This window comes from Strigops habroptila, chromosome Z (assembly GCF_004027225.2).
Source record: "Strigops habroptila isolate Jane chromosome Z, bStrHab1.2.pri, whole genome shotgun sequence".
Classification (NCBI taxonomy): Eukaryota; Metazoa; Chordata; class Aves; order Psittaciformes; family Psittacidae; genus Strigops; species Strigops habroptila.
This window is the reverse complement of record NC_044302.2, coordinates 25513888-25537568: the sequence shown is the minus strand read 5'-3', so window position 1 is coordinate 25537568 and position 23681 is coordinate 25513888.

Genomic DNA, 23681 nt, shown 5'->3' with positions numbered 1-23681 from the left:
CTGACCCAACTGTTTTTCATTTAAATTGGAAATTTCAACCAGTGGCAGTGTAGCACTGAACATATTTTCTCTCTATAAAGTTGGTTGATTCACCTTGACTGTTCTACCTTTACCTGTCACCTTAGATGGATCTCAGAAGATTTTGATCTAAGCTGGCCAAAATGGGAAAAACCAGCCCCAGCAACCAATGCTTTCATTTTGCTGCTAGTATACAATTAGAGGAAGAAATGAAGAGATTGTCAGGGTTGTATTTCTTTATTTGCTTGCTTTTATAGGGAGTTAGTACAATCCTCACTCAGGCCACAGGCAAGGGAATGACCAGGAAATGGGAATCACCAGCTTTAGCTCTTCTTGCATCATTAAACATAGTGACTTTCAGCATAGCCTCGATGCTACAACAGACAGTTCAAGGTCAGGACAGAACAGCCGCTGGAGGAGGTGGAGGGTGACAGAGGTGAACAGGTTATTTTTTCCTGTTAAGAGTTATGCAATATGTATACGTACAGAAATTGCATACATGGCCCTATTGCCTTACACATATGATTCCAAAAAATGTAAATTCTTAGAATACAAATTTTAGAAATAGAATTTATACAGTAACAATAGATATAAAATATTTTAATAAACTTATATATTATTTCCACCACTCACATGTCTTGAAAAATCTTTACCTTATATTTTTTCTAGTAAATGAAGCAGCAAATAACATGATCAGGTTTTTTTCTCTTGCTGACAATGTTGCTTGCATTAGTACTCTGAATGAGGAAGTTCAATATCTACTGGAGAGCAAGTTTTGTTGTGATGTTATGGACCTCTGTTCTGACCATCTTTGAAATCCTGTTTTCTGGAAGGAAAAGATATTATACCTTTCTTTTTTTGTCTTGTCAAAACTCTTCATTTAAACCCTGTTTTCAGAACATCTTGAGTGCTTTAAAATCTTTAATAGATGTATCCTGCAGCACAAGTCTAAGAGAGTAGATACTATTATTCCTGTTTCACAAGGAGTCTGACTCTGAAAGTGATTTACAGAGTCTGGCACAATTGGAAATTGAACCTCTGACTCTTGACTGTGAACACACTAAAATACAAGGAATTTCATTTACAAGTAAGAAAATACTTTTGTACTGAAGAAAGGGTCAAAATCTTGGACAGCTTGCCCAGAAAGATTTAGGAGACTATCCTTGGAGATATTAAAAACCTCAATGGACACAGTGTTGGGCAACCTACTTTATGTGACTCAGGTTTGAGCACAGTGGTTGGGCTGGATGATTTCCTGAAGGCAGCATCATCTATTTTGTGACTTTGTAGTGCCTTAATCAACAGTCAAATTTTCCTTTCAAAGTTTTAAAGTAGATAACTGCACAGACCGGAAGAGACATTTCCGGATCTGGGTGTGTGTGCTGCTTGCTTTGTAAGGTGTATACATAAAAAGGTTTCAGTAGAACTTCCCAGACAGAAAAATGTCTTGGAACTTTTCTGTGAATAATTTTTTTCCTTAAAAAAAAAGTCTTAGAACTATTGCAGTGTAGTCAAGCAGATTCCCCTCTCCTTTTCCACAGTTTTCCTTCATAGGAGACTTTTCTTTCTGAATGAAGCTGGGGTGCACATGTCAGATGGATGAACTTGCCCTAAAAATGTTGTTTAGCTTCTCGTTATAAAAATTAAGGGTATATGCATATTTTTCTGGCTAGCAATGTGCTATATTTCACATGTACAGAGCTGCTAAAATTTCAATAGAGAAAAATGACATCTTTTGACACAAATAATGCAAATGTCTGCTAGGAATAGTAGCTTCAATAGCTGAATGTATTACTTCTATTAACGGTGTTATAATTATGCTCATCATTACCATAAGAAATGAATACCCTCTCTGGGTAGATACTATTAGCTGTTAATCTGAACAGACAAGATAAAAGAAAAGGAGACAGAAAAAGGAAATATTGCACCTGAAATATTAATACATGTCAACAACAGGTTTGGTTTAGGACCAAGTATCTTCTTTCACAAACATGCAATTTCTTCAAGGGAAACTGCACATGATGCAATGAGCTTTGCATGGGAAGTTGTGATCTCTCAAGAACATTCCTTACCTGAGGCACAGGCTGTGGTCATGCAGCTATGCCACTTGCTGACTAGAGCTATTTTCTCTGTTTAAGACCAAGCTGTAACTCCTGGATATATCAGATCAGCTGTGTGCTCATCAGGAGTGTTTGCACTGGAGTTTGCTGCCCACAATAGAAGTAATCTACATTTATCTTCTGTGCTGAGCATGACACTAGTTATTAAATGTTTCTTTGCTATTTGAATAAGATTCAATAACAGGCGCTGTGTCTTCTCTGTAGAGGTCCTGTAAGACAAATGGATGACACACTCTCTGTCTTCCTTTGTTCTATCAGTTTCATTGACACATAAAGTAGCGTCATAGGCTACATCTGTCTATAGGAGGCTTTGCTCTTCTGTGCATACAAGATGCAGCATGTTCAAGGTGGGATGTTAATGGTGATTAAACACAACTGTTAAACTATTTCCAAACCAAGAAGGTTAAAAAAGAAAAGCAGTGTCAGAGCACTTGTATTGTTATTTTGTTTTGAATTAAATGTGGAAGTAAATGTGTCATAGATGTTTTAACTTTTCTTTATTATTATATATGAAGGATAAACAGTAAATTCATCAAAGCATAAGTATTCTTATTAGCCTGTGTAGAATCAAAGACCTGAAATAATTTACCATTTCACAAGCAAATGCAGGGACTGTGAGAATGAAGACCTTAGGCCCACTGTAGGAGAGGATCAGGTTCGAGATCATCTTAAGAACCTGAATGTGCACAAGTCCATGGGACCTGATGAAATCCATCCACGGGTCCTGAAGGAGCTGGCGAATGAAGTTGCTAAACCACTGACCATCATATTGGATAAATCCTGACAGTCAGGTGAAGTTCCCGATGACTGGGAGAAGGGTAATATAACCCCCATTTTCAAGAAGGGGAAGGTGGAAGACCCGGGAAACTACAGACCAGTCAGCCTCACCTCTGTGCCTGGCAAAATCTTGGAACAGTTTCTCCTGGAAAACATGCTAAGGCACATGAAAAACAATGAGGTGCTTGGTGACAGCCAACATGGCTTCACTAAGGGGAAATCCTGCCTGACCAATTTGGTGGCCTTCTATGATGGAGCCACGGAACTGATGGACAGGGGCAGAGCAGTTGACGTCATCTACCTGGACTTGTGCAAAGCGTTCGGCACTGTCCCGCATGACATCCTTGTCTCTAAATTGGAGAGACATCAATTTGATAGATGGACCACTCAGTGGATGAAAAACTGGCTCGATGGCCGCATGCAAAGAGTTATGGTAAATGGCTCGATGTCCAGTTGGAAACCTGTAACGAGTGGTGTCCCTCAGGGGACCGGTCCTGTTCAACATCTTTGACGGTGACATGGGCAGCGGGATTGAGTGCGCCCTCAGCACGTTTGCCGATGACACCAAGCTGTGTGGTTCGGTCGATACGCTGGAGGGAAGGGATGCCATCCAGAGGGACCTTGACACGCTTGTGAGGTGGGCCGATGCCAACCTTATGAAGTTTAACCAAGCCAAGTGTAAGGTCCTACACCTGGGTGGGGGCAATCCCAGGCACTGCTACAGGTTGGGTGGCGAAGAGATTCAGAGCAGCCCTGCAGAAAAGGACTTGGGGGTGTTGGTTGACGAGAAGCTTAACATGAGCCGGCAGTGTGCGCTTGCAGCCCAGAAAGCCAACCGTATCCTGGGCTGCATCAAAAGAAGAGTGACCAGCAGGTCGAAGGAGGTGATCCTGCCCCTCTGCTCTGCTCTTGTGAGACCTCACTTGGAGTACTGTGTACAGTTCTGGTGTCCTCAACATAAAAAGGACATGGAGCTGTTGGAGCGAGTCCAGAGGAGGGCCACGAGGATGAGAAGAGGGCTGGAGCACCTCCCGTATGAAGACAGGCTGAGAGGGTTGTGGCTGTTCAGCCTAGAGAAGAGAAGGCTGCATGGAGACCTCATAGCAGCCTTCCAGTATCTGAAGGGGGTCTACAAAGATGCTGGGGAGGGACTCTTCCTTAGGGACTGTAGCGGTAGGACAAGGGGTAATGGGTTCAAACTTAAACAGGGGAAGTTTAGATTAGATATAAGGAAGAAGTTCTTTACAGTGAGGGTGGTGAAGCACTGGAATGGGTTGCCCAGGGAGGTTGTGGATGCTCCATCCCTGGCGGTGTTCAAGGCCAGGTTGGACAGAGCCTTGAGCCTTGGTTTAGGGCAAGGTGTCCCTGCCCATGGCAGGTGGGTTGGAACTAGATGATCTTAAGGTCCTTTCCAACCCTTACGATTCTATGATTCTATGATTCTAAGCGTTTCAAAATGTATGGCAGAAGACCACACAAAAGCTTGGTGATTCTGGGATTGTTCATTGATGTGATACTGAGATCAATTGGATGGTTTTGCATTGGAAGAGTTGACTTGGTCAAGAGAGAGCCTTAGATGTTCAGAAATTCAGAAATATTCTTCACTCTAGAAGAGCAGACACCTGTAATAATTGGAGCCTTTGGTATAATGGGACCATGTAGGTCTTCTCTGTCCAATTTGTGGTGAGAGGGTGTGTGTTTCCTTGCTCTTTTAAAAGGACTAAACCTTGGACAAGAACTAAGATTTATGTTTTTTGAAAATGTATCTCTCAGCCACAAAGAAAAAGGATTAAATTACAAAGAATTTTCATTCTTTGTCTTTCAAATGTCTTTCATCCCGTAACACAGAGGCACTGATGAGAATATTTACCTTTTCTCCAAGTGAAGAAAGACTCCGGATGTCGATGTGAATAGCCTTCACCTTCTGTCCAATACTGATGAAGACTATTTTATATCACACTTTATATATATAATATAGTTTGTCAATATAAGCTGCATTACTAGCACCTGCAATTTTACAGGCTGGACTTTGATTGTCTGGGAACTAGCTCTGATGAAAAGGTTTTGGGGATCTTGTTAGATATTGAGCTGATGTCTTGCTAGACATCCAGCTGTTTGCCTTTCCACAGAGGAAGCCAACACCTTGGGCTATGTCAAGGAGAGCACAACCAGTCAGTTGAGGGCAGGCATTGTTTCCCTTAAAAAGGGGAGAATGCCTTTATGTTAAGAAATTTTTCATGTTCTGAATATTTGCAATTTAATTACATTTACGATAAGGCAATCTCTTCTAGATGTCAGAGGCTGATATGATCAAACATCTCTACCATGGATAACTCTTCACAGGTTTAAATGGTTTTGGAAAATCCCTTTAGATTTGCCTTTAAACACGTAAACACATGGTGTTGCATGTATAACAGAACAGGATAACTATGCCCAGGAAGGCTAAAAAATTACCAAAAGAGAAGTTTCAATTGCTGTGTAACTTACAAGCTTTCAGAGAGCATATACTGACATGACAGTTATGGTATCTTCTGCACAGTGCAAGGTAGACCCATTCTTCAAGTCCTGAAATCAATGCAGTCTTGGTTTTGTCACATTCAGTTAAGACTATCTCACCCATCCATGAACTGGATTATATTAGCTTGGGCAAAGAGCCATACTTGAGTTTCTGTTCTGTTTCCAGTCCCTTAGGAACTTGACAAAAACCTTTGTTTTGTGTTGTGTTCACACACCAAGTTTCTCTAATTCTGGCTATTTCTGGCCAGTACATGTGGGGATCTTAGGTGGTGGCAGGATACTAAAATTGTACTAAGCTTCTTCGTAGGATGAAAAGAGTTTTAATCTTCTTAAATGTGTAAGTCTGTAAACAGTTAAGTATTACTAAGAAGAATAGAATTGGAAAGGATGTGATAGCTCATCTTGTAAAGAAGCCAGAATAAACACTTGGAAAAGAGAGATAAAAATAATTGTGAATTACTTTTTTTGCATTTTCTATATTTTGAAACTTCAGTATATTTTAAAGATACATTATAAAGATATAGTTGGATTATAGTATTAAAAATAAAAAAGATAAGAAATAATTTTGGCTATAAACTATAAAAAGGTGAGTATTTAACAGCAGGATAATGCATTTCCAATGCATTGTTTTGAGAGGACAGATTTCCTGACTAGTATAAAAAGGCCTACATATCTGAGTAGGAGTGATGTTAAACCACCTGTTTAGTAGCGTGTTCCTGCATTTGTACAAATCAGATGATTTTTAGGAAGCTCTGGAGAAGTCTGTTTTTCTTAAATACAGTGTGCTAGACCAGATTATAGCATGTGAATATGTGGCTACTTTCCTTTCCTCTCTAGATTGCTAACTCCTGTTAATTTAGCACTGAAGAGACTTTTTTTCCGATAGCATCTTTATCTCTCTCATGAGACATTCCTCTTTCTTTCTGTTGCCTTCCCCTCCTTGTTTTTTGACATGATTTCTGTAGAAAGCTGTACTCTACTCAAATAGAATTTTGGTTGAAGGGAATTTTAATTATTATCATGGGACAATTATTTTTTCTTCAATTTTCCAGTTAAAAATGGCTTAAATATTCTATACCAGTATTTTTCAATCCCAGTTGCCCAGCCTCTGAAATTTTGCTACAGTGCAGCACCTCTTGCTGAATCTTATTTCTTTGGAAAAAATGGCCAAATTAGTCAATAACTTCTCTAAGTTGTTGGCTAATTATGAGCCCTGGATATTCAAGGGGCTCATGGATGGAAGCAGATGGAAAATGGCATTCCAGCTTCACCATCCTTGCTCTAATTAGTTTTTCACAGACATAAAAGGAAGAATGTATGAGATGAAAAGGTATTGTGGGGTGGTTTAGGATCATGACTGTGAAATCAGGTAGCCTAAAATGCTCATTTTTTATATTAACATATTATCACTGTTCCCTATTCTGTATATTATATCTAGTTTTTTAATTTAGAATTAGTCTTCAGAAGAGATTTTGAAGAATAAAATAGCAAGGGAAAACATAAAAGAAAAAAATCTTGTTCTGCAAGAGTTTATCCATTAGAACACCTACAATGTTGGATTTTATGATTTGCATCAGTGGAAAGAATAATTCTTATGAATTTTGAAGTCTGGCAGTTATTTTTATCTCTTGACCAGTGGAATCCAAAAAAAAACTGTACAGAGCATGATCACACTGAAGCAATGAAAAAAACACAAGTCAGATATAGGCATGAAGCAGTGTCCTGTCTCCTTATTAATTTTGGAAGAGTATGTGTATGATATTATGACTAATTTTCCTGAGATTTTTCCTCAGGTTTTTCAACGTCTGAAGGAGTCAAAATGGTTCTCAGCTGGGGCAGTCAATAAGCTAAGTAAATAAGCAAGACTAAACATCTGACAGATGCACAGACAACTTCAAAGATGCCATTACAAGTGCCTGTGAAGATATTTAAAGAGCCAGATGCTGCTGCTTTATATCTTCTACAGCTCTGAGTGTGTCCTATGATCACCTTCCAAAGGGGGTGTTCAATATGCTGAAATAAACAATATTCCATCTAGTCAGTTTTTGTCTTTCTTTAGTACCTAGAGCACTCATTTAGGTTGTGTATGTACACAGCAAGTACAGGTGAGTCATATGTGTGTACGCATATACATGCACACTCACATCCAGCCCCTGACCCTCTCTGTTTTCACGTGCTTTCAACTGATAGGCTATTTGACAGATGTATTTCAGAGTTTATCTGGAAATAAATAAAAATATAGTATATATAAATAATAACTGAAAGAAACTGCAGGACAGTGTGAATGTTTTCACTATTTTTCATTTGCATGGCAGACATTTTTTATTTCTGTTCAAGTTATTTCACAGTAAATGTAAACCAATTTTGTTGTTAGCCCTTGCTTCGGCCTGGACAAGAAGGGGACCAATTCCTGTGCCTGTCTCTGGCTTGCTTGGCAAGATTGACTAGGGATACTTTGTCTTTTCTACAGATTTATACTGCATTTCTTTGTTTATATCTTTTATATTGCTGTCTTATTTATTGGCATAGGGAAGAATAATCTAACTCTGCATCAGGAATAAAGTCCTGTCCTGTTAGGAAAAAGGTCCCAAAAGTGATAATTGTGATAATTTATTCTAAACTTCTATGTAACACAACCCATAAGAATTTCCTGAATTAATTCTGAATTAATTCCTGCTCAGGGGAAAAAAAAAAAAAAAAAAAGAAAGAAAAAAAAAAAAAAAGATGACGGTAGCAAAAAATAAAATTACAATATATTGCTTTTAAATTTTAAACAATGGGAAAATATATAAAAAAAAATTAATTAAATTTTTCCGGTCATTCAGTTCATCTCTTTAGAAAGCTTGCACTTTATTTTCGACCTGAGTTCATATAGCATTGAAATCTGTCCATAAAACCATTTGAAAACTTTATGATTAACCTAAATAACCCTTGATTAGAAAATCTCACTTTGTCCATGACTGTACTCACTGAATGTGATCAGATTCACTCAAACTTAAAACCAGCAAGAAAAACTTAATTCTGTTTTATGAAGAAAATTTTAAATTTCAGGGTTTATTTTCCCTTTTAAATAGGTTGTTGATAGTATATTTATTTCAGAGTGGAAATGAGGTAAGAAATTTGGAACACTTAAAATTCAGGAGGAAATTTTTTACCTCATAGAGGATCAGTTTTTCACAAATACAAGTTGAAAATATTTTGACCAAATCTTGTTTGCATTACCAGTGATTAGTAACAAAAAACTTTTTTGAGCATCATATTTTACGAAGCACATTTTTCAAGCCCTTAATCATCCCCGTGTTTCTCCCAACACTGCCCAAGTTCTTCCACATCTCTTTTGAATTGTGAATGCAGGAAATTATCAAGCCATAACACCACCATATTCAAAACTAATGCAGTATTTCTTCTTACCTCATATTGTACTTTTTATAAATAGTATAAACAAGATGGCATCACACTGGGAGCTCTTATTCAGCTGACAAAGATACTGGTAACTCTAACATTTTTTCATATTACTCCTGTTTAGGATCAAAAGAAAAAAAAAAAAAAATGATATACACTAAGAATGGTTTTCTATCCAAACATTTTCTTTCTTGTAATTCTGGTTGATATGCTTTTCTGTAAATATTTATGTTCATGTGCATTCCCCGTGTTTCTCAAATTTAGAGTCATAAGTATCATTCAATTAATATTAGTTAAATAGACTTGGGGTAAGAACTGATTCCAGAAGTATTTCAGCAGAAAATGATCTCATTTTCTCTTTACAATTAAGGTGAGACCTGTCAGTATATTTTTGAATCACTGTGTTTTGACCTTCATCGATGGCATCACAGTTACTTTGTGTTTTAATTGGTGAAGACAAGGTGAATTTTTTTGCCTGAGGAGATGAGATAAATTCACCTTGCCTATGGAATTCTAAAGTCTTTCACAGTATTTTTCACAGTTCTCACAGTTCTTTCAGAAATGCCTTAGTGAAAACACTTCTGTTTGCTGTCTTACTCAGCTCACTGCTGTTAAACAAATTGTGCATGCAATTTGTGGCGATATGTTACTTCAAATCTGGGTCTGGGACTGCAGATATTAAAAAAAGATGCACTTAAAAGCTGGATGGAAAATTTAACAGTGAGAAGTGGTGGATCCTCTTTGTGTTCAGTCTTTTTGTGAAATTTCTTTTTTTGAGTTGATGGGTTACCTCTATATCCTGGCCTCATTATGTACATTTTAGTAAGTATAACTACTTTAGTCTAATGTTGACAATGCTGGATGGCTATAATACTTTTGGGGTGGTTTAAATAGGTTGATAACTTGGCTATTTTATTTACTAGACTTGGGTTGTTTGTTCAGTGGCCTTGTTGATAGGAATACAAAAATGTAATTCACACTATGATGACTATGTGCTATAAAGTGTGTTTTTTCAATGCCTTTTTTACAGTTACTCTGGTATGTGTATGACCAACCTGTCCTACAGAAAAATTTCTAGATGACACCAAGCTGAATGATGCAGTTGATATGCTGGAGGGAAGTGATGCCATCCAGTGGGAACTGGACAGCTTCAGGAGTGGGCCCATGTGAACCACATAAAGTTCAATCAGGCCACGTGCAAAGTTCTGCACCTGGGTCAGCAATCCCCAGTATCAATACAGCTGGTAAATGAAGGGATTAAGAGCAGGCTTGAGGACTTGAGGGTGTTGGCTGAGGAGAAGTTCTCCATGACCCGGCTTCAGTATGCATTTAAGCCCAGAACCCCGCCTTGTGCTAGGTTGCATCCCCAGAGTGTGAGCTGCAGGTCGAGGAAGGCGATTCTCCCTCTTTGCTGCACTCTGGGGAGACTCCCTCTGCAGTCCTGATCCAGCTCTGGGGCAACAACACAAGAGGGACATGGAGCTGTTGGAGTGAGTCCAGAAGAGACCACGGAGATGCTGCAAGGGCTGGAGCAGCTCTGCTCTGGAGGCAGGCTGAGAGAGCTGGGTTTGTTCAGCCTGGAGAAGACTTTCTTGCGGCCTTTCAATATGTAAAGAGGCCTTAAAAGAAAGACCGAGAGGGGCTTTTTACCAGGCCCTGTGGTGATGTGACAGGGAGTACTAGTTTTAAACCAAAAAAGGGTAGATTTAGATTAGATATAAGGAATAAATCTTTTATTTTGAGGGCGGTGAGGCACTGGCACAGGTTACCCAGAGAAGCTGTGGCTGCCCCATTCCTGGCAGTGTTCAAGGCCAGGTTGGGCAGGGCTTGGAGCAACCTAGTCTAGTGGAAGGTGTCTCTGCCCGTGGCAGAGGGCTGGAACTAGGTGAGATTTAAGGTCCCCTCCAACCCAAACCATCCTGTGATTCTATGGTTAGTGAGAGGTGGTTAACACAACAATGTATTTGGAGTTGCAACATTGTTTTCTTAAGCATTCTTGTAGCAACATGGTCCTGCAGCCTACTTGTGTATCTACACTTAAAACTCCTTTAATAGTTCAGATAGTAAGGGAAATTCCTTAAAAGCTGTTTCTGACAGAGATCATTAGAGATTTCTTTCATAATCTCTGGGATTCTACAAAGTTTACATGTTAGCTGGAGATGGTGGGTAGATGTATTTATCTATTTCTTCAAAAGCTATCTCCAGTAGAAGTAAATTAATTCTTCTGAAAAACTTAAATCTATCAACAAGTTTTAGAAATAAATTTAATAGAAAATTATGTATAGTATACACTTTTCAGTTTTAAATAAACCATTTTGCTCTATTAGGTGTGCTAAGAACATATATTAGTATTCTTCTAACAAAATTCCAAGGACATTGTGTATTTTATTAATTCTCAAACCCAAATTTGTGGAATATTTAAAAATAAAACACTTTAATTATCTACATGAAAGGGGATGGTTATAAGTGGAAAATAAATAGCAAAGGATATTTTTCTTTCTAACGTAAACATCTGGCAGTAATCCTTGCTTACACAATTAATGGGCATTTAATTGGCAATGATCAGTTTATTGCAGCAATGCGAAGTGAATGTTTCCCCAGGAACAAACAGCTGTTGCAAGAATTTCACAGCAATTTAGCAAACACCAGGTGATAGCTGTACCTAGAATGTAGTGTTCTGTCTCTAAGCGAATACAGTAGCAGTGAATCAGAGAAAGATATAAAAAGTGGGCTGCCAGATTTATGTGATTTTCTTTTTTTCACAGTCTCTGTAATATTGTTTCCTAATCAACCTCACTAAAACTCCCTCAATAATTAAATTACATCCAATGGTATCCTAGGGGGCTTTTACAGAGTAGTCTCCATTTGAACCTAGAAGGCATTCAAAATCAGACTAATTCTGAGACTTTATTTTAAAATTGTGTTGTTTTATTAGAAATTGTCATATTTAAAAAACATCTGCACTTTAAATTGTTGTGTTTAGTTATAGATCACTACTTGAATCTGTTGGACAAGGGTTGCTTACACAAACTTGTGTCATTCAGAGTTAGTAAGTTAGACTACACAACAGCAACTTTTCCTTATTTGCTTTATTTCTGTCACTTGCATGGCAGTTCTAAGACTACAGTTTGATTCGTCTTGAGTTAAAAAAAAAAAACAAACAAAAAAAAACACACAGAAAAAATTGGCTTCATTCACAAATTACTGACAATTAAATAAAAATATAACTATTTCTACCAGCTGTCTAAAATTAAATGTATTACTTTTTAATTTGTGTTGCTTGTGGGCAGCTTTTCCATTATGGCTTAAATAAAGTTTTTCATCTTCCATTATGTTCTTTCGTTACTAATTTAATACAATGATAATAGCTAAGCGAACTTTGTGTTACTCTGCTTTTGGCATGGATTAAATTGTGCATTTTACATGCAGCATGCAGGCCAGTACTCTGCTTTTTTGGAAGCCTGGCTTCATTGGTGAGGAAAGTAATTTTGATTTAGCAAAATACTGTATTTACTATGCTATTTCATATTAGCCTATGCCACAGCCTGCAGACAATACACCAAAGAATCAAGGGACAGTTTATAGAACAATGCTTTCATTTTTTATGTTCGTATTCTGTAATAATTTATCTCCATGACAAAAGCAGACAATCAATCATCTTCTATGGTGCTTTTCTCTATTAAAATTACTATTCTTGATATAACAAAAGGAAGCTGCCTAAGTAACAGGAACATTCCTACATGTTTAAATCAATACATTGATCAGGCTCAACAAACAACTCCTTAAATCATTAATATGACAATGCAGTTTCTTGATTAATTCATACATATTAATATCAATTTACACCTTTGTTGTTTACAATCTTCTAGAAAATATACAACAATGCATGTTAAAAGGATGTTTTATTATATTCCATCAACCAAATAACATATCTGGTTATTTTGCCTGCTCAATAACTTGTAATTTTCAATCTGAAAAGTGAATATTCTCTAGCATATTAAACCCAATATTGTGTTTGGTTTTTGTTTTTTTTTTTTAATTATTTAAAACTAGATGCCTTAACTGCTGGCCAGGTTTTTGTGCAGAAGCAAAAGTCCTAGAGAAGTCATTAATTTGTGTCACACTAGTATGATGAAAAGTAATTAGGCATTCTAAAGCATTACTTTGACCTCCAGCAACTGAACTCAAAGAACAATAATGTATTTAATACTTTTAGACAGTTGCTAAAAGTTGTAAATACATTAGATATAAATCACTAACAATGGTAATATTTTTGGTTTATTTGTGTGAAGATACAAAGTTGGTACTTATTTATGAAATTACATAGTTTCAAGAACCAGAAATGAGCTTCACTTCTGTGCAGTGTTTACCAGCAAATAAAAGTACAATCTCTATAAGCTTGCAATCTCACTAAGGAAATAAATGATAGGAAACACCAAGCATATTAGATGTGAAACGAAATGGTCTCAGGACACCAGTAACTTGTTAACAGGAACTTCTTCTCAAATATTACTGCTTATGAAAAATTTAAGGAAAGATTTAAGCAAGGAGAGTGAAGTAGGTTTACAAGTATAATACATATGTATTGGCTTTATGTAGCAATTAATTATCTATGAATCAAGTAATTGCTTTGCTTCTGTATTTCTTGGCTAAGGAGAAAGTTTACTGTTCTGTCTACTGACTTTATGTCATAAAAGAGAAGATACGATGGATATTTAGAGAAAATATGAAAGTAAAATTGTTTTGAAGTTAGTCTTGACTGCACTGAATTGACCAGAAGGTGCTGTTAATTTTTTTATGATGTAACCAGCAAAACAAGAATGTCCTTCTGACTCTGCATCTGAATTTCTCACTGTGAAATTACAGTAAAACACTTGGATTAAAATATGACTAGTTTATATATAACACAATAAAGTAACAGGATTAAGTTAAACTAATAATACAGCATGTCATTAAGTAGCACAAAATTCAGATGACTTTAGAACCCCTGAAGATTTCTTTAATTGTATTTTCTTTTTTCTGAATTAATGAGGCCAGGCCATAACATGTTTCAAGAAAATGAAGTCTTTTTTAAGGAATGCAAATGCAGTAGCACAGCATCTGAGATCTTAGACAATACGGAAGGTTGTAAGAATATTTTCATCACTTTATAAATGAACATCACAATAAGTTAGGCAACCATTATCTAATTAAATTTTTATAATATCTTCTTCCTGTTAAACACTTCCTAAGCATTAATTGCTGGAGAATATTCAATACATATTTTCATTCATAATCCACAATCTCTTTATAAAGTGGTTTTGAATTTTGGCAAATGTAGTCTGTTTAAAAACAAACAAACAAAAAAATCTCTTCTTTCTTTAACTGATGTCTACTAACGTAATGTAAGGAAATTAGTTGGTTATATACATTAGCAAACTAAAAATGATAGGTTACTTGCGATCTGGGAAGTTTTTTGTGTACAAGAGTCTTTACATGTAGTTTTCCAGGATTCCTTGCTCACAGTCTTTGCAATCATAACTTGCGTCTCCTCTTCTTAGTATCTACTCAGTTCCCTTCCCTTTATCTTTCAGGAAACCTCTTTCCTTACAAGAGTTGCCAGACCCATTTATAATAAAAATACATAGCTAAAGTAGTAGATTAAAGAGTGATTATGAAAATTCAAATCAAGGAATATCATGCAGCAGTATTCGCTGAGTCACTATGAATACTGAAGGGTTTGTGCAGTGATGTATTGCTTGTGAGTCATATCACAAACCCAGTAATTAGTGAAGAAAGATGCATCTTATGTTTTAGGGCAATGAATTCCAAGATGTCCAAGAACTATTCTATAAACTGCAAAGAAAAAGCATATGTATCTTCTATGGCATTTTGATTGATATAATTACACCGAAAGAACTGTGAGAATAAACCGATGAACTGTGCCTTGTTTGTCTAAAGCTGCTTGGAGTCTAGTTTCAAGTGTCTCACAATGAGTGAAAGACAAGCAGCAAAGCTCTGCTGTTAGATGTTTGATTTAGCATTAGCCAACTAACCAGCCGGTACATGCTTAACTCCAAGCTGATTTGTATGGATGCACTATAGGACTGATGAATGGTAAAGGGTAATATAGAGGAAGAGACCTATGGCCACAGAGAACTAGAGCTTCATTTGTTTAAAACTCTACAGAGTACTTAAAAATCATTCTGTTACTCTTGAACAATGTGTTCTGTATCTGACTAGGGTCAAATCATGCTTGTTTTTTTTAATACCGGTCTGTTAATGCTAAGTTTTCTGGAAGTATTTCCAGCTATGAAGAATGTTTCAACTATTTTCAGTACTTGCCATTGAGGAAAAAAAAAAAAAAAAAGGCAATTTCTATTTATTTAAATGAACCAATATCTTAAAGGTCTGTAAATGTCTATTTTTCTAAATTATTTTTAATTTTGTAAGTAAGTGGACCCAGCTTCTCCTTGGGAGATCACTCTAACAGTGATAAAATGAACCATTTGTAAACATGTTCTCTACCAGTTTGTTCCCTCTAATAATCTTGGAGAGAGAAATTGAAGGCTAGAATTGTCCCAAATTAAAAAGAAAATTGAAATTTAAAGGTAATATACTGAAAACCCTACTACCAGCACTCTTTTAGCTTCCATGTGAAGCTGTTACCTGAAGGGCACTTCAGCTGACTATTTAGTTTCATACTAGCATCTGGTATTTAGGATCATACAGGGAGTGGATAATTCACAGATAGCAAGGATTCAAGTCATGACTTGCACTTGAGAATTAGCCCCTGGGTCTGGAGAACAGCCTATAGATTTAATTAGTTGTCTAGTTTCTGCCATTCTTGGGGATTGTTTGGTTCATGTAGAGTAAATCTGCTTCTTTGTGGTGAAGAGGCAGTTCAAACTTGCAAGAACTGCACCTGAAATGCATTGTTCAGAAAAAAAAAAATACAAATATGTTCCTCCACTTGTTGCTCTTGACTGCTTGGTGCCATAAGCATTTGAGAGAATTCAAAAAGACTCCTGGTGCAAATTTTTCACAGCTGGCAAGCAAATTCGTAAGATGAAGGACGTAAAGCTTCCAGTCTTTTCTATTGCAGTTGACATCTCAAGTCTGGCTGTTAGCTGCAGTTCCTTAATACTGTACTATGCTGGTTATGAACTGCCATTCAATGATCATCACTGGTAAGGTTATTTATTTAAGGAAGGTAATGTTATTCTGTGTATTCTTACTAGCCAGTTGAACTATCAAAATTTAGTTTCCTTTATCAATTAAGATAAAAAGAAATTCTTATAAAACAGTATTAACAAAATTTAATAATCCATTCCAGGTACTGTGAACAGTTCTATGGTCAGTTGAACTATTTTGCTGTGTTTTCACTTTCTGCTGTAGCATAAAATCAAAATTGTGTGGCCAAATTTTTTCCTGTGGAATATGAAATCTATGACAGTATTCATGGCAACTTTAAAATAAATTAACTCTCAAAATTTTCTAGTTACTTGTTTGCTCAATTTTAGGGGCAGGAGATTTATTTAAAACAAACTGTAATAATTGGAAAATAAGTAGTTTATTTGCATATTCTCTTAATGTAGAAAAATTGTAATTCATTACTGTAGGTATGTAGTACCCTCTCCTACATATCTGTGCAGTACTTGAATCTTGTGACTGTAAAAATTCAGCTACAATTAATGGTTTAGAACCCACAGAAAAATTCAGTCAAAGGTTTTCTTTGTAATGTTTTGAATATTGGCCATTATACTCTGGTTCTTTCTTTAAGCAGGTGATACAGTATCTAATACAATCAAAATTCCATTTGCAAAATCAATATCCATGACCATAACCCAATAATTATGTAATAAACTAACTAAGGTCATTGCAGAATAAGAAAATTAGTTCAGCACTTAAAACGACTTTTTAAAATCTATAAATTGGCGTATTTAAACCCTCTAACTGCTAGACATTTGAAGTACAGTCAGGTCGTTTGTTGATATTGGTACATTTACTGTTCTTGATTAAGAAACTCTTGACTGGCTTTTTGCTTAATAAGAGTGAAACGGTTTTGATGGCTGATAAGATCACAAACACCTTACCTGGATCGTTTTCCTTTGTGGCAGAGGAGTGGGAAGAAATTGCTATTCCCAGCTCTTTTTTTCAGAATGCTCCAACCATCCTGCCACTTTCTAAGAGGCAAAGGATCCTTTCTAGTTTCAAAATAAATATAAAGAAGCATACATTTCTTTCTGTGATGAGTGTGACTGACTTCATGCATACTATGCAATGACTAATTTTTGTTCTCACTAACTTCTGGTTTTGAGAAATTACAAGGTTTCCTACCAAATTACTGTTTTCTGCTTCTACTATTACACTATATTTAAAACAAGTAATCTTTTAAACTTTAAACATTAATTTAAAAGAATTCTTAAAAATCCTGTCTTTTATGAACGACCAGTTGAGAAAAAAAAGGAGTACTATTTTCACCCTGTTATTTGGATGGGTCATGATATGACTTGTTCATAGTTATCCAAGGCAGCTGAGAGATCTAACATATTTGATGTTCAGTTGCTGCATACCACACTACCTCACACAGGAGTCTGGCAGGATACGTGCTACAGAAGCACTCCAATGTGGCAGTGTTGCCCGTGTGAAGAAAATGTTAAATTTAGCTGTTTTATTTTAAAAAGCTGCTTATGTTGCTTTGCAGATATACAAAGATGTGAAGAAAGTAGAAAAAGTGCTCAGAAAGTAACATCTGTTTAGGAAGCTTCTCTCCCCAACAGTACTCTGTACTCCCCAACATTACTAACTATGTTTGTTAGTAATGGACACCAAAAGTGAAATTTCAAGAGGAAAGATTCATGAAATTGATCAAAAAATTATCTTGCTTTTCGAGGTCTATCTGCTCTTCATATAAAGGCCTATCTTTGGGCTATATATAATCTGTATGTATAATCTGAAGCACAGGGATTTTTATTATTTAAAAAAATGCTTTGAAGGGCATAAAGAAAAAATTGTCCTTTTCTGGAGGAATATTTCTGGAGGAATGGGTAAACTCAGTTATAATCTGATTTTGAAATTTGCCTAAACACAAGGGTTAATGCTTAAAGAATCCAATATGTCAACTTTACATTTTACCTCAAACACAGCATTTAGGCAAGCTATTAAGCATGATGGCAAAGCATCTGTTCTTGCAGCAATACAGAGGGAAGCCTGTCACCTCATGAATTACCAGAATAACTCCAGAATTCAAAGTCTCAGTTAAGAACAGACTTACCTCAACCTGGTTGTTTCAGTTCACTGAGTCCTTGGTTAATTGAGGCTTGAGACACTGTGAATGAAGATGAGTTGCATGTACTGAGAATTGCACATTCCAGATGCTCTACTGCTTGCCATAATATATTTAAAAGGAAATACATCTGCAGAGTCTTATAAAAAATTTGCATATTTCATAGTGATTAAAAAAGTAACATTGCTTAGTCATAAGAGTACACCTGGACTCCTACAGGCTTTAAGGACTTCCTGAGCCAATAGTGTAGGTTAGGAGGGGAATGTTGCTATTATGTTTTCAGTGGTAAAGATAAAAAATGGTTAAACATTTAGCACAGAATAGTGTTGGTTCTCAAAGATGACCGACATTTACCACCATCCTGCAACATTTTTCATTCCATTACCTCTCCTAAGTTTCTACATTTTTTTGATCAATACTGTCTGTGTCCTCTAAATTTATAGTATTTTCATCTTTCAGAAAATTAGTGCCCTATGCAGGCAGGAAATATTGGAAATGGCTAGTGCTTGAAGTGAAAGGAAAAATATGGGGTACGTTAATTCACAGCAGGAGAGGCTTCTACCTCTTTCCTTACAAAGCACTTACATCCACTCACCTTACATTAGCTAACATTACAGACATTTCTTGAGCTTGAGTGACAACTCTTCCAATTCAACCAGTGTATCCAGTATGTTGGTGCCAAACAACATAAGTGTGTCATACCTTGCGCTTTGTTTGGATCAGTTGCTGCTGCTCTGAAATGTTTCAGAGAAGTGGAATAGTCGTTTCAGAGAGTATGATTTGACAATACACTTGATGCTGGATGTAAGTGCCCAAGATGTGGCTGACAGAGGTCAAGGGGGCACTTAACACTGTATCAAATTTTTATAGTTCATGGAGGATTTAAGAGGAAATACACACTGTTTCACACAATGTTTTCCAGCTCAGGCTCTAACCTATGATCAGTGTAACACAAAGTAATCAGCTAAGGCTGTTTTTCCAGGCATTATGTTGCAATCCAGATTTCCTCTTCTAGTAACTTGGAAGTTGTTGCCAGTGAAATCAAGATGTCTTACAGTGATTAAAATGGTGTTTAAAATGTTCACAGCCATGGTATTTGGTGTTTTGACTGACTGAAGATATGAACGTGTAGAATCCCTAGGGTCTAATGAAACTTTTCTTTTTTGCGTGCAGCGGTCTGTTCCTTGGTCACGTTACTGTCCAAAGACTAATTTCAGTAATGGCTTTATTAATTTTCCTTGTATTAGAGATGTGGTTGCAGAATTTTGTCTCAAGGATGGTTAGATAAGCTGCATTTAGTTTCTAAGAAAATTTTTGCAAGTCACTGAATGATCATCCACGTCCTTGTAATCCATAAAATGTTCTGAAATTTATCATATATTATTTCTATTATCTTACTGCAAAATTTTGGGTTGCCTGACTGTTGTGATTTTTCAGCTGCTTTACACATGTGGCTTGCTCACGATGTTTTTGTACTGACAGTTGTTAATTAGCTCTTGAGCTCCTGAACATTCCTATTGCCATTTGCAACAGCAGAAACTTGCTTAAGCACACTGTAGCAAAGCTTTTATGAACAAAACACAGCAGACCAATGCACCATTTACCAAAATGTCCTTTGTATTTTCATAGATTTCTGTTGCATTACTGAAGGGTCAAACAAGGTTTGCTAATTTTCTCATGTTCGGCACTGAGATCCCCATACTCTTTGGCTTGCAATTTAAATCTGAATGTGAATTTCCCGTTAATCTCATGATTCAAATCACATATAGCTCCATCAACTGTAGCTGATGATCATAGAGTTACAAAGTCATAGATGTTACCTAGGCTCCAACTGGTTTGTTTAACTCTTTATAAATCATATATATAAATATCACAGAATTAATGGGATTGGTTACATGTTGATAGTATTTTAGAATGATAACTCTGGCATTTCCCAAAATGGGAAAAATGGTCAGGAAATTATCTTAATGGTGGTATACACCTGGCAACAGGGAATAGCTGAAGTGACTGCCCACTGATTGCTGTATCTGGCCTCAGTCAAGTTAATTTGCTGTGGTGTTGGGGTTTTTTTTTTTATTTTTCTATGGGACAAGATGCTGTTTATCCTCCAAGCATTACCCTTGAAATAAGAAGAAAATGTGTGAATTTACATGCTTAAATTTCTGCTTGTGCACAACCTGATCTCTCTTGTCCTTTATTAAAAAAAAAAAAAAAAAAAAAGGCCTTAGAACCGCGAGGAGAGCATAATAAATCACAGAAATTAACCCTATGGAGGTAGCGTGCACAGTTTATTTAGAAAGCTTTTCCTGGAAACACTGATTTCCTTCACCATACCAAACCCTCCAAGGCTTTTGGGGAGAAAGCTAAATGTGAAGCCAGAATGAAGTTCCTTTCCAACATGGGCCTTGGCAAATGGCAGCCTTTAGTTACCTAATAGGAAATAATGAATGCCGGGTTATGTTTCAAATCCAGTTGTCTTTCCTGACATCCCTATCAGCTTAGGATCAACAGCCTGAAATCCTTCTTTGAAAATAAGTGCTTACAGATTTTTTTTTTTTTTTTCAGGACTGAACAAGAATCTGTAATAAAAAGCAGTCATAAATGATAGTTCAAATCTATTTCTTTTTTATGTTACCAGAGAGAGACACTTCCACCACTCACACACGGTTTTTGGAGAGTTGTGTCTGATTCTCCTCTCTTGCTGTGGTGCAGATGAAATCTTTTCTGTGAGTGAACCAGAAAAAGGAAACATTAAGGATTGGTTTGGGTTTTTTTTTTTTTTTTTCAGCGTTGGGATTAGACTATGAAAAGCTTTAGGCTCTTTATGGGCCTAAACTAAAGTTTCCATGATCTTGACAAAAATTAGGAGATTTTCAGTGTTATAAGAGTAAATTCCAGTTTCTAAAATATTACTAAGTACTAATCAGGCCCATCAGTTTTGTTCATGTAGAGATGTTTGATTGGGGTAGGACCCACATCTCTACAGACCTGTTTTTGTGCCCTAATCAAGCAGGTAAAATAAATTTCTTCAAAGTATTAAATGTAGAATACCCATCCTTACTGTTATATTGTTAAGGCTATGTCCTGCTGTTTTCAAACTAGGAGACTTATTTCTCATTAAGATCATACTGTAAAAGACATTACACTGCCTCTGCTAGATTTGTATTTGTCAATCCCACAGTAGGAGATGACATCACTGTGATAATATTCCTGGAATCACTGCCTTCAGCAGAAAATCACTTTCGTGAAGAGTGTTTTAAAATTTAGTTACTGGTATTACTTTTTTTATTTTTTTTTTTTTTTCTTTTCTTTCCTCTTCAAAGCAGACACTTAGGAAGTCTTAGAGTGCCCTGTGCATATTGGTTTAACCGGCCAGAGCTGGGAAGGACAAGGTCAGCAGAGGGGTGCCATAAGGATGACTATGGATTTGGGGAAATTTATGGAAAACAATGATAGTTATTCTTTAATATTTAAAGCTTTAAGAAATGCCGAAGCAGTAATCAGTCTTCTTTGACAACTGGTTGTGGTACAAGTCAAAAGATATGGTTGAATCTTTTGGGTAAGTGTCAGCTGATAAGCAGCATAGTCATAATGCCACTTGAGAGAGTCTCCTATTGAAAAGATTTCTGGCATAACGGAAACAATATTAAAATGCCTCCAGTCAAGCTAGCCAATAAGATATAATTAACATTGGAATGCTCCCACTCTCTGACAACCCAATTGTTAATACAGGTTTGTAATAACAGAAGAAGAGCATAATACAAAAGTTTGCAGTAAACAATACTGTGAATTACAGGAATGAGATAGAGTTCTTAAGTTCAAACAGCTTTAACTCTTTCAGAATATGGGTATCTCCTCAGGGGTCACCTGTTCCCCTTAACCCTTTTTTAAAAACACTACGAAAACATCAGTGATAACCACCAGAATGCAATTTACAATGCTCAAATATCAGAAACCCAATTCTAGTTTGTGTTGTAATTGCTGATAATCTCAAATACAGTGAGGACATAAAGCCTTTCTAATGGCAAATACATATATATATTACAACAGGAGGAAAACTAGATTCTTACAGAGAAATCGCAGCTATATCTCGCCCAGTAGAAATGAATGCGATGCAGTTTCTTTCACATGTGTTTTTAAACGTATTCAAGGACTCACTTCTTATGAGAGCTGCAATAGAGCTGTAGATCTCCAGAGAGGTTGCTAAGTGCAACACACAGAACTTCTATCCTAGTTTGGCTGTACCTTTACTTTGTCCCAGTAAAAGTAAGATTAACTCATAGAAACAGACTATGAAGGTTTTTGTCATTTTCAGATTTTTTTTTTTATTCTATTGCAAATGTCAGCACTGATTTTAAATGTGTGTTATTTAAAATTTGTGAGCCCTATAGTCAGGGATTTCTACTGTAGTAAGCCATCTCTACATAAGTGTCGTAACAGTACTATGACAGCAATATGTTTTTATTTTGGGGAGTTCTGATGTCAATGACTCTACTACTTCTACTCTGCAGCAGTTAAAAAATAACTTCATTTTTTTTCTGAAAATTACATCTTTCTTCATTACCCTAGTTCAGCTGTTGTTTCTTCGACTTGGTTTTTATCTTTACTGGTAAGCACTGGTAAGCCTAATGTTTTTCCAATCTAGCAGTGAGCTTTTGTCTTTTCGTATAACAACACAAAGGTTGTGTCAGCAGGCTCAGAGTTAAAAAAAAATTATGGACTCACCTTTGAAAATAACACATCACAAAAAGGCAAAAAAGTACTCCAAGAGGCATGGCTTTCATAGGGGACAATGTTTCTGAATATGCTTAATGGTGCTGATGGTGATTCAGCTGGTAGAAGTGAGGCGGGAAAGTGCACTTATGTTAACTGAAGGGCTCTGCAACCCAGAGTAGAACTGGGTTCATCTGAGCAATGAGAGGCATACAGATACCCAAAACTTGAAAGTAGGGACAAAATTAGGAAAGTTATTAGAGCCAAATGAGGGAGAGAACAGTCCCAGTTAGTGGATGACTCCTCATAAGATGTAAATGGCAAGGTTTCTGTTTCGATCCATTTAGATTTATCCAAGAAATGGAACAGTCAAAAATTTCTGCAGGAACAGATTACATGGTGAGTTAGCACTTTTTTTAGCCAGGCAGAAAGAAAGGAGGGGGAAGGAGAGTTAGCATCACACCTTCTCAACTTCACCTTGGTAAAATAACACCTCTAAATGGAAGACACCCCTAAGGTAGGTTCATGGAGGAAGGTTCTCTTCCCTGAAATACACAATCTGCCTGGGTGAGGGGCAATACACTGGATTTCAGAAGCTGAGTTGGATTTTTTTGACTACGCTTCCTGGCAGTGTAGCTTTGACTCTAACAGAGTGTAAGAGGTTGTTTTTCAGATAACATTGTACATATTCCTTGAGGGTTAGTCATATTTAAATTTAGCACCTAGGTTAGTTAGCTAAATTAGCTGTCTGATCTCTTAGTATTAATGGAGAGAGCAGCCTTTAAGGTGATTTTCAAAATATCAGCCTAAGTTAGACGTTGTGAATAGCTTCCCGATGTGCCTTACAGTCTATTCGTTAATATAGA